This window comes from Budorcas taxicolor, chromosome 19, assembly GCF_023091745.1.
Source record: "Budorcas taxicolor isolate Tak-1 chromosome 19, Takin1.1, whole genome shotgun sequence".
Taxonomy (NCBI): domain Eukaryota; kingdom Metazoa; phylum Chordata; class Mammalia; order Artiodactyla; family Bovidae; genus Budorcas; species Budorcas taxicolor.
The window spans coordinates 1,251,670-1,263,836 of NC_068928.1; the positions used below are offsets into that span (position 1 = coordinate 1,251,670).

General features: G+C 37.5%; 1 protein-coding gene across 1 annotated transcript in view; it reads right to left on the reverse strand.

Annotated features, from left to right (window-relative positions):
• The window catches only part of CA10 (carbonic anhydrase 10), a 798,969-nt gene that overhangs the window by 534,195 nt on the left and 252,607 nt on the right, over positions 1–12,167 (reverse strand). The window lies entirely within an intron of this gene.

Below are 12,167 nucleotides of genomic sequence, written 5' to 3' on the forward strand. Positions count from 1 at the left end.
TATGTTCATTGATAAGCAGAAAAGGATGGAATTGAGTGCTAAATGGAAATATCTGAAAGGAAACCAGCCACTTATCTTCAGTGTCACATTAAAGAATCTATTAAACAAATTTCTATCCTATTTCCAGTCATATTTTACTCTGTTTAAGAAAGTTAGCAGAATATTAGTGTAAATAACCTACTAATGTTATGTCAGTGACGATCAGAAGCTGTATCTTCAACCTTTCCCAGCCACCTTAGTATCTCTTTGAATCCATGTGTCATGCCTCTGAGATTATATAGTCATCATTCATTCATCCATCTACCACATCCATCAGCAGTACAGTGAATTATTATTGCATGTCCATCACTGGGTTAGGTTGAATTTTGAAGGCAGATACATGTAAGAACAATTACAGCACTGAGGGTAGGGAACAGTATGCAGTTAAGTCAAGTGTGTATAAAACTCTAGAAGAGGGGCACCAAAGCCTGCAGCAGAGGAAGTAAAGAACATGAGCCTAACAATATAAAATCACAACCCTCTCAAAAGTACCTACTCTCTCAGGAACTCAAACTAAATACAGCTTTTAATTTACAGCAGCCATCATTCCTTCCCATGTCATGGGTGAAGAAAACAGGCAAGAGAAGAATATGGCAAATATCTGCCAAAGATAATATGAAAGAGAAAAGTATTGGGCTGGACAATATGTCTAATCTCATCTAAATTCAAAATTCTATAACCCTTTTAACTGTTATAGCAATTATTGTGTAGAAGTGGGAGAAGAGATAAAAACAATTTCCTTAGAGCCTTAGAAGAATGCTTCAACATCTTATTGTGAAATATGACAAATAATTTGGATAAACCCATGGTAATAAGCCTCTGGTAGCTCCATTACCGTCAATTTAAAAAGTTTGGAATGACTTCAGTTTTTTTTTAATTTATCAAATTTATCAGATTTATGGCCCAGGATGTGATCTATCTCATCATAGCACTGTTTATAATAGCCAGGACATGGAAACAACCTAAATGTCCATCAGCAGATGAATGGATAAGAAAGCGATGGTACATATACACAATGGAGTATTATTCAGCCATTAAAAAGAATACATTTGAATCAGTTCTAATGGGGTGGATGAAACTGAAGCCTATTTACAGAGTAAAGTAAGCCAGAAAGAAAAACACCAATACAGTATACTAACACATATATATGGAATTTAGAAAGATGGTAATGATGACCCTGTATGTGAGACAGCAAAATAGACACAAATGTATAGAATGGACTTTTAGACTCTGTGGGAGAGGGAGAGGGTGGGATGATTTGGGAGAATGGCATTGAAACATGCATACTATCAGGTAAGAAACGAATCGCTAGTCTATGTTTGATACTGAATACATGATGCTTGGGGCTGGTGCATGGGGATGATCCAGAGAGATGATATGGGGTGGGAGGTGGGAGGTGGGTTCAGGATTGGGAATTCATGTACACACATGGCGGATTTATGTCAATGTATGGCAAAATCAATACAGTATTGTAAAGCAAAATAAAGTAAAAAAAAAAAAAAAAAAAAACAACGTTTGAATTAGCTTTTCAGTTATAACAGATTTTCAAAATGGCAGCCATGACCAGAGTTTCAGAAGGAGAAAGAAAAGGATAAGGAAGAGAAGAATTAGATACGAGAATATGTACATGTTGTTCCTTGGCACTTTCATTTCCCATCATTATTTAAGTTATATTATCACTGCAAGTCACGTTATCATTAGAAGGTACCATGACCCAACAAAATTAAAATTTTAAGGAAGCTCTTACATTAAAAATATTTTTTTAAAAAATATAAACTATTATCTCTAAAATGGTCTTTTAAATTCACTGAATTTTATACTTATTTCTCTATAATTTCAAGATTATTATAAAAATAAAAACTCCATCAGTGCATATTCCTACCTGTTTTCATCAGTGATGTACATAAACATGGCCAATGTGAGGATCCTGGGGATATATTCATGGCACTGCCACAGATTAGCTGTGTTACTTTAGATAGTCATTTACTTCTTGGGCCTTTGTTGGTATCTATGGCCTCAGACATAGGCTGAATAATCGACTCCTCCTAAGATGTCCACATCCTAACCCCAGAACCTGTGAATGTGTTACCTTATGTTGTAAAATGTACTGGGAAGAAATTACTAAAACTAATTAATGAATTATCAAAAGTTATGACCAACCTAGATAGCATATTCAAAAGCAGAGACATTACTTTGCCGACTAAGTTCCATCTAGTCAAGGCTATGTTTTTTCCTGTAGTCATGTATGGATTTGAGAGTTGGACTGTGAAGAGGGCTGAGTGCCGAAGCATTGACGCTTTTGAACTGTGGTGTTGGAGAAGACTGTTGAGAGTCCCTTGGACTGCAGAGGAGATCCAACCAGTCCATTCTGAAGGAGATCAGCCCTGGGATTTCTTTGGAAGGAATGATGCTAAAGCTGAAACTCCAGTACTTTGGTACTCCAGTACTCATGGGAAGAGTTGACTCATTGGAAAAGACTCTAATGCTGAGAAGGATTGGGGGCAGGAGGAGAAGGGGACGACAGAGGATGAGATGGCTGGATGGCATCACTGACTCGATGGGCATGAGTCTGAGTGAACCCCGGGAGTTGGTGATGGACAGGGAGGCATGGCCTGCTGCGATTCATGGGGTCGCAAAGAGTCGGACATGACTGAGCAACTGAACTGAACTGAACTGAATAAGCATCTTGAGATGCATAGATTACCTGGATTATCTGGGCCCAACGTAATAACAAGGATCTATTTTCAGAGAGAAGTGTAGAAAGGAAACAGATACAGAGAAAAGATTTAAGGATGGTAAGAGAGGTCAGAGAGGTCAGGAGAGGAGTAAGAAACATGAGCCGATGAACACAGTTGGCCTCTACAAGCTGGAATGGGCAAAGCAACAGATTCTTGTTCTAGAGACTCCAAAAGGAATAGCAGCCTGCTGACACTGAGACTCATTTCACATTTATCACCTCCAGAACTTTAAGATAATACATTTGTGTTGTTTTATGTCACTAAGTGGCTATTATTTGTCAGAACCACAACAGGAAACTAATATAATTTCCTTTCCTATGATGTCTTAGGAATCTTCCTTGGAAGGCAGGTGTGTGATCAACATAGTAACAGCTGGTATATATTGCATTTTAAATATTCACATGAAAATTATTAACAAAAATAATCCAACCCCATAAATGCATTGTGCTGCTCCTTTATGACAGTGAGGGTGGGCAGATGCTACTGTGTTTCTTTTTTGTTTTTTAATTTATTTATTTGGAGGCTAATTACTTTACAATATTGTATTGGTTTGCCATACGTTAACATGAATCCTCCACGGGTATACACGTGTTCCTCATCCTGGAATTCCTCCCACCTCCCTCCCCATACCATCCCTCTGGGTCATCCCACTGCACCAGCCCCGAGCACCCTGTATTATGCATCAAACCTGGACTGGCAATTCATTTCACATATGATATTATACATGTTTCAATGCCATTCTCCCAAATCATCCCATCCTTGCCCTCTCCCACAGAGTATAAAATACTTTTCTATACATCTGTGTCTCTTTTTCTGCCTCGCATACAGGGTTATCATTATCATCTTTCTAAATTCCATATACATGCATTACTGTACTATATTGGTGTTTTTCTTTCTGGCTTACTTCACTCTGTATAATAGGCTCCAATTTCATCTACCTCATTAGAACTGATTCAAATGTATTTTTTTAATGGCTGAGTAATATTCCATTGTTTATATGTACCATTGCTTTCTTATCCATTTGTGTGCTGATGGACATCTAGGTTGCTTCCATGTCCTGGCTATTATAAACAGTGCTGCAATGAACATTGGGGTACACGTGTCTCTCAATTTTGGTTTCCTCAGTGTGTATGCCCAGCAGTGGGATTGCTGGCTCATAAGGTATTTCTATTTCCAGGTTTTTAAGGAATCGTCACACTGTTCTCCGTAGTGGCTGTACTAGTTTGCATTCCCCTCAACAGTGTAAGAGCATTTCCTTTTCTCCACACCCTGTCCAGCATTTATTGCCTGTAGACTTTTGGATCGCAGCCATTCTGACTGGTGTAAAATGGTACCTCATTGTGGTTTTGATTTGCATTTCTCTGATAATGAGTGATGTTGAGCATCTTTTCATGTGTTTGTTAGCCATCTGTATGTCTTCTTTGGAGAAATGTCTTTTTTCCATCGTATATTCTTGCCTCTTTTGTCAAAGACAAGGTGTCCATAGGTGTGTGGATTTATCTCTGGGCTTTCTATTTTGTTCCATTGATCTATATCTCTGTCTTTGTGCCAGTACCATACTGTCTTGATGACTGTGGCTTTGTAGTAGAGCCTGAAGTCAGGTAGGTTGATTCCTCCAGTTCCATTCTTCTTTCTCAAGATCGCTTTGGCTATTAGAGGGTTTTTGTTTTTTTTTTTTTCCCCATACAAATTGTGAAATTATTTGTTTTAGTTCCGTGAAAAATACCATTCGTGGCTTGATAGGGATTGCACTGAATCTATAGATTGCTTTGGGTAATATACTCATTTTCACTATATTGATTCTTCCACTCCATGAACACGGTATATTTCTCCACTGGTGAAAGAAACCAAAGAGGACACTATTAGGTGGAGAAATATACCATGCTACTGTGTTTCATTAATATACTTCACACCCCAAAATTACCCCCATAAAACACAAACAGTGGAAGTTTTATACAAACATCTGATTTGCTTGGGCATGGAATTTGATTGGGCATGGAATTCTTTTATTATTATTATTTTTTTTTATTTTTACTTTATTTTGCTTTACAATACTGTATTGGTTTTGCCATACATTGACATGAATCTGTCATGGGTGTACATGAGTTCCCAATCCCGAACCCCCTCCCACATCCCACCCCATATGATCTCTCTGGATCTTCCCCGTGCACCAGCCCCAAGCATCCTGTATCCTGTATCGAATATAGACTGGCAATTCATTTCTTACATGATAGTATACATGTTTCAATGCCATTCTCCCAAATCATCCCACCCTCTCCCTCTCCCACAGAGTCTAAAAGTCCATTCTATACATTTGTGTCCTTTTTGCTGTCTCACATACAGGGTCATCATTACCATCTTTCTAAATTCCATATATATGTATTAGTACACTGTATTGGTGTTTTTCTTTCTGGCTTACTTCACTCTGTATAATAGGCTCCAGTTCCATCCACATCATTAGAACTGATTCAAATGTATTCTTTTTAATGGCTGAGTAATACTCCATTGTGTATATGTACCACAGTTTTCTTATCCATTCATTTGCTGATGGGCATGGAATTGTTTATGACAAAAAGTTTCAGGGTTTTACATATTCACTTTACTGCTGAAGCCTGTTTGTCTGGTTCTAACTACACGCTTAGACAATGGAGAAGCACTCTTCCTTGTTCAAGTGTACCATTAGCTTCACTCCTGAAAGGGTATCAAAGTTTATTCACCACTGGATTATTCATTTTAAATCAGCCAGAAATTAATGATCTTTCAGAAACCAAAACCACCTTAGAGGTCATCTAATCTAAATGGCTACAATGAAATGAAAGCCAAAAGGGGAGGGAATGTCCTCAGCTCAAAGCCAAACAGCCAGGGAGAGTCAGGGAAGGACAGAGTAAGCATCATTACTCAGGTCTCAAGACTCAAACTGCTTGAAATCCCTTGCTCCCTAGGAGGTTTCATATCTGAGCAGATTACCAGAATCAGGGTTTCAGAGTTAAGTTGTTGTTGTGGCCATTTTAAAATTTTTGATGCCATTTCTTTTTTGGTAAAGTGAAAGTTTCCTTTCACTTAATGTCTAGACTCCTGTTGAAATTGATTTAAAGTGCAAAAGTTCAAATCAATTGCTTTAAATGTCAATCATTCCAAAAATAGTTAGGACTTTAGAAAACCATTCAACTATAGCTGGGTAGAAAAAGTTTTTGTTACATGCAAGAAAAGATGTGTTTCATCTTCAGGGCCCCAAGACCTAAGGGGGATGACTGCTCATGAAGAGCTGGACTAGTCCAGATGAAAGAGGTCAATGCTCTTAGAATCACTGAATGTGTTGAGACATAATTAATGTGTCAAACCAGTCCAGGGACCTCAGGTAAAAAAAGGACCTATAATAGATCTACAAATGTGGTGTTAATTGAGGTTCTTGGGAAATGCTATAAGAGGAAGGCTGTGAAAACAGAACAAGGGGTGCCCATACTTATTCAGTCCAGTCGCTCAGTTGTGTCTGACCCTTTGCAACCCCATGAACCACAGCATGCCTGGCCTCCCTGTCCAAGACCAACTGCCAGAGTCCACCCAAACTCATGTGCATTGAGTCAGTGATGCCATCCAACCATCTCATCCTCTGTTGTCCCCTTCTTCTCCTGCCCTTAATGTTTCTCAGCATCAGGGTCTTTTCAAATGAATCAGCTCTTCACATCAGGTGGCCAAAGTATTGGAGTTTCACCTTCAACATCAGTCCTTCCAATGAATACCCAGAACTGATCTCCTATAGGATGGACTGGTTGGATCTCCTTGCACTGCAAGGGACTCTCAAGAGGCTTCCCCAACACCACAGTTCAAAAGCATCAATTCTTCGGTGCTCAGCTTCCTTTATAGTCCAACTCTCACATCCATACATGACTACTGGAATAACCGTAGCCTTGACTAGATGGACATTCGTTGGCCAAGTAATATCTCAGCTTTTTAATATGCTGTCTAGTTTGGTCATAACTTTTCTTCCAAGGAGTAAGCGTCTTTTAATTTCATGGCTGCAATCACTATCTACAGTGATTTTGGAGCCCAGAAAAATAAAGTCAGCCACTGTTTCCACTGTTTCCCCATCTATTTGCCATGGAGTGATGGGAATGGATGCTATGATCTTAGTTTTCTGAATGTTGAGCTTTAAGCCAACTTTTTCACTCTCCTCTTTCACTGTCATCAAGAGGCTCTTTAGTTCTCCTTCACTTTCTGCCATGGAATGAGCCTGTGGATTTTACCAGCAGAGTAAACCTGGGCAAACGAACTAAGGCTTCAAAATTCTGAGTAAGAAACTCTCCCTCTATGGATTTGTGCAGAACTCTCAGTTATCCCCAGACTTTTAATACTTAACTATGCTCCATGTTTTTGATCCTTCAGGTTTATAAACACCTGATATTACCCTTGGAAAGAGAAGTGTCTTTGTAGAATGCTAGGACAGTTTCTATTTCCAAATTTAGAGAATCACTGCTGAATTATTTTTCTAACTCCCATGGTTGTCCCAGTCAAATTTTTAATTTTCTGCCATTTTTTATTTATTTTTAAATTAATTGATTAATTTATTGTATTTATACAATATTGTATTGGTTTTGCCATACACTGACTTGAATCCACCAAGAGTGCACATGTGTTCCCCATCCTGAATCCCCCCTCCCACCTTCCTCCCCATCCCATCCTTCTGGACCATCCCAGTACACCAGCCCCAAGCACCCTGTATCGTGCATCAAACCTGGAGTGGAGATTCATTTTACATATTATATTTTACATGTTTCAATGCCATTCCCCCAAATCATCCCAACCTTGCCCTCTCCCACAGAGTCCAAAAGACTGTTCTATACATCTGTGTCTCTTTTGCTGTCTCGCATACTGGGTTATCATTACCTTCTTTCTAAATTCCATATATATGCATTAGTATACTGTATTGGTGTTTTTCTTTCTGGCTTACTTCACTCTGTATAATAGGCTCCAGTTTCATCAACGTCATTAGAACTGATTCAAATGTATTCTTTTTAATGGCTTAGTAATACTCCATTGTTTATCTGTACCATCGCTTTCTTATCCATTCATCTGCAGATGGACATCTAGGTTGATTCCATGTCCTGGCTATTATCAACAGTGCTGTGATGAAAATTGGGGTACATGTGTCTCTTTCAGTTCTGGTTTCCTCTATCTGTATGCCCAACAATGGTATTGCTGGGTCATATGGCAGGTCTATTTCCAGTTTTTTAAGGAATCTCCACACTGTTCTCCATAGTGGCTGTACTAGTTTGCATTCCCACCAACAGTGTAAGAGGGTTCCTTTTTCTCCACACCCTCTCCAGCATTTATTGCTTGTAGATTTTTGGATAGCAGCCATTCTGACTGGCGTGAAACGGTACCTCATTGTGGTTTTGATTTGCATTTCTCTGATAATGAGTGATGTTGAACATCTTTTCATGTTTGTTGGCCATCTGTATGTCTTCTGTCCTTTTTTAAAAAAGCATCAGTCATTATGGCTTATTGGCTATGGAGGTGTCCTTTTCTAGCCTGACTGATACAATTTATTTTTGAAGAAAATGTGAACGTAAATAAAGTAAAATGGAGTGAAAATTAATTAGTGGACAACTTGTCTGAAATGTCTGAATGGCATCATCTCTAGAATCATTTTCACACAGTCTTTTAATTTACATATAAACTAGAAAACACACCAGACTTAGAAAGTTTTGCAAATTAATTTTCACAGAGCCTAAACAAATGGAACTTAACTGGTTCATCACAGCTATTTGTTATCTTGCCAAAACATTTTCCTGTGTTAATGTTGTCATTGTATCATAAACTAAAAATTCCAATAATGTCTTGGCTCTGGGTCTAGTGAGCTATACAGGATGTGCAGTGACTGTGATATCAGCTGCTTAAAGCATGAGTCTTGGAAAACTCAAAGTGAAACTTATCAACTGCTTTTTCAAAAACAAGTGAAACAAAAAGCTCAAGTTAGTTTATTAACACATCATGGTAACTCCCAGATACAACCAAAAGATTCCCACCAGAAAGAAATACTTTGAGAGAACAATGAACTAGAGGAATTAATTCTGATAGAGTTAAAATTTATCTTGGTGGTATTTTAATCCTAGAAAATAATCTCTAACATCAGATTGAGCTTTTAGGCATCCTCCCTATTCATCTGTCCTGAATTGTCATTTGTCGTTTCAGCAGAATTTCCAGAGACCATGCTGTTATGGTAGGGAGTTTGGCACTTGGAATTAATTTATGGAATTTATGGGACTCGCCAAATTCTATTGAAACAAAACAGACTCAATTGAAAAGTGTTTATTGGCAACCTATTATGTGCCAAGCATTAGGCTTGATACTGAGAATTCCTGCAGCAAATATTTACTGACGACCTGCACTATATACCAGGCAACGTCATAATTTCTGGGTAGTCAGCAATAAGTAAAACAGATATGGTTCCTCTCTCATGATCCTGCCATCTAGTGAGAAATATGGGAGATATTGTTCATCTTATTGTTTATCTCCAAGTTTATATATGCATATACATGTAATCAGAACTACCTGTAAATATGTTCTAGAAACAAAACAGTTATGAATTATAGAATATAGTATGGATAGGGGAGATAACCTAGATAGAATGGTAAGAAATAATTTCTTTGAAAGTGATATCTAACAGACTCTCAAAGGACTGAGAGCAGTTACTCTTGGAAGAATGTCAGGGGGGAGGGTGTTCAAGGCAGAGGAGAGGTAGGTCTTAACAGAGAAGAGACTGATGTGTTCAAGCTGTGGAGAGGAAGTCAGTTAATCTGAACTTCATGAGCCAGATGAGAAGAAAAATAAGATGAGATGAGATGACATGAGTTTGGCCAGGAAGACCAGGGACAGGGATTTGCATTTTACCACGGACAGGGATTTGTATTAGAAAGCAACCAAGAATTTGGGCCAAGGGGGTGTTATGGTCTGATTTATGAAGTAAACACATGTATTTACCTTGGTTGGGATACAACCAAGAGTGAGCTTGATGATCCTTGTAGTAGTTTTGAATAGGAAAATAATTGGTTTCTAAGCAACAGTAGGGTTTTTATGAGAATTTAATCTTATTGCTTTATTTTCTTTTTAATTCTAACTTGAAGGCACACTAATTGAATGTTTTAAAAACTATTCTTTTCAACATATGTGCCAATAAAGCAGCATTTTCCCATAAGCCAAATAGAGCATTACAAGTAATCATTTGAAACAAGGGATGAAGAGATTCAACTAAGAAAATCTTATTTTGCTTTCAAGCAATAAACTAAGTCCTCAACTTTTCAGCCAAAGGAAATCAAATGAAAGTTGGAAAAATGAATACTGGCATAAAACATATTTTCAATAAATTCAATCTTACAAATAAAGGCTCTATTTCAATACAGCAATCTCCATTTTAGAATTATAAAGCATATGAACATATTTTAAATAAGAATTTTTCTTTGGTTTTTCCTCACCAGAGCTGATTTACAGTCCCTTTCCTTATTCTCAACTGTAGTAAATCTCCATTTTGAGCCATTATTAATAATCATGTTTGAAATGCTCACTGCTGCAAGTTTTGGCCCGCTTCAGATTTATATAATGAAGGGAACTGGCTTTAAATGACTCCTTTGCTACTGGACTCTTCTCCACTGTTGGGATGCTGATGCAAATTACATGGAGGGCTTCTAACTAGGGCTTCCCCTTCTCTCACTTGGGAGTCTTTAAAATGTTGGAAATATACCATTCATTTAAAATGATATTCATCTAAAAATCATGGAACATCTCCAATGAGCCAGGTGTTTTGTTTTGTTTTAATGCTTCTACTCTAATGGAGACCTTTAATGATGGGAAAACAGGCAAGCTAACAAATCATGTTATAATAAAATATGCTATAATGAGGCACGTGAATATTAAAGTCTAAATAGAGAGAGGGGAGTAAACTGACTCTGCTCCTTCCCTAAAGTGTTGGCATTAGCCTTTCTAGCAGAAGAGACATTTGGATTCATCCTTAAAGTATGAATAGAAGCTGAAAAGCCATGCAAGTCTTATACTAGTTAAAAGACGAAAGTTTTCTTAGGAACTGAGAGAAATTATTGCTGGAATTTGAATAACTGTTATGCAGGGAGATTTTAAGCCATTGAATCGTTTGACTTCTACAACTTGGAGAGGTTTTTAATGTATAGGAGAAAGACCATGAGCTACCATATCCATAACAGCTGGTGGGGAAGAAAGGAAGCTTTGGGACCCCCACACAACCCAACCTGAATTCAGAATAGGAACCAGTATAGGTCATAGCATTGGTCACTTAATTTCATACTTTTAATGAGCCATATGAAATTAATTATTATAACACTTAATGTCTAAATGAATGAAGGAAGTGAACAGTGATATAGGTTATCCTAGATGGTTTTATCACCAACGAAAATAATTTTAATTTAGCTTTAGAATTTGTTGAATAATTTGTTTGCACAGTGGCTTCATCCTACTGTATGAGATTGGTTGTTATATGGTAACTGGCTTGCATCCCTACAAACACATCAACAGAGGGTTAAATAAAAGGAAGAGGGGAGTTTTCCTAGCTCTGTGCTAGGAATTGGACATATCTTATTTTTCTTAATCCTCCCCAAAATTCTGTGAGATAATATGATTACTATTTTCCAGATGAGAAAAAATAAGACTTAAAGAGGTTATGTGACTTTCCAAGACCATTTAGCCAGTAAGTAGATTCTGCTGCTGCTTAATTCTGTCCAACTCTTTTGTGATCCCATGGACTGTAGCCAACCAGGCTCCTCTGTCCATGGGATTTCCCAGGCAAGAATACTGGAGTTGGTTGCCATTCCCTTTTGCAATCCAGTAAGCAGAGGGACTAGAATTTGAGATTAGTTCTTTTGTCTAAGATAAATAAATAACCAGACAGACAAAGGAACCAAAGTAATGCTTGTGTAGTAACATGTGAAAAAATACACAGGTATATAAAACAGGTAATCATCTCCCTCTTCTCTCTTCCAATGTCAGTCCTGAGGTAATTTGTGTGAACAATTTAACATCTTTCACCATGCTCATACAAACACATTCAAATACATATACATATGGAGAATTTTCACTTATAAAAAGACTTTTTGCTTCAAGTAACAGTATACATGTCCTCCATGTATAAGAGCTACAGAGTTACTCATCCATGTGTAAAGCTACAGAGCTTCCATATGGGTTGAACATAGGTTGATTATACCTTACTTTTCTAAACCCATTTCATAGATGAAAGACATTAAGCTTATTTCAATTTTATTTTACTTTGAAAATTAATGCTGCAATAAATAAATATGAAATATACTTTTCATATTAATAGTATTTTTTAGTTAAAGTATGTTGTTGTTATTCAGTTGCTAAGTCATG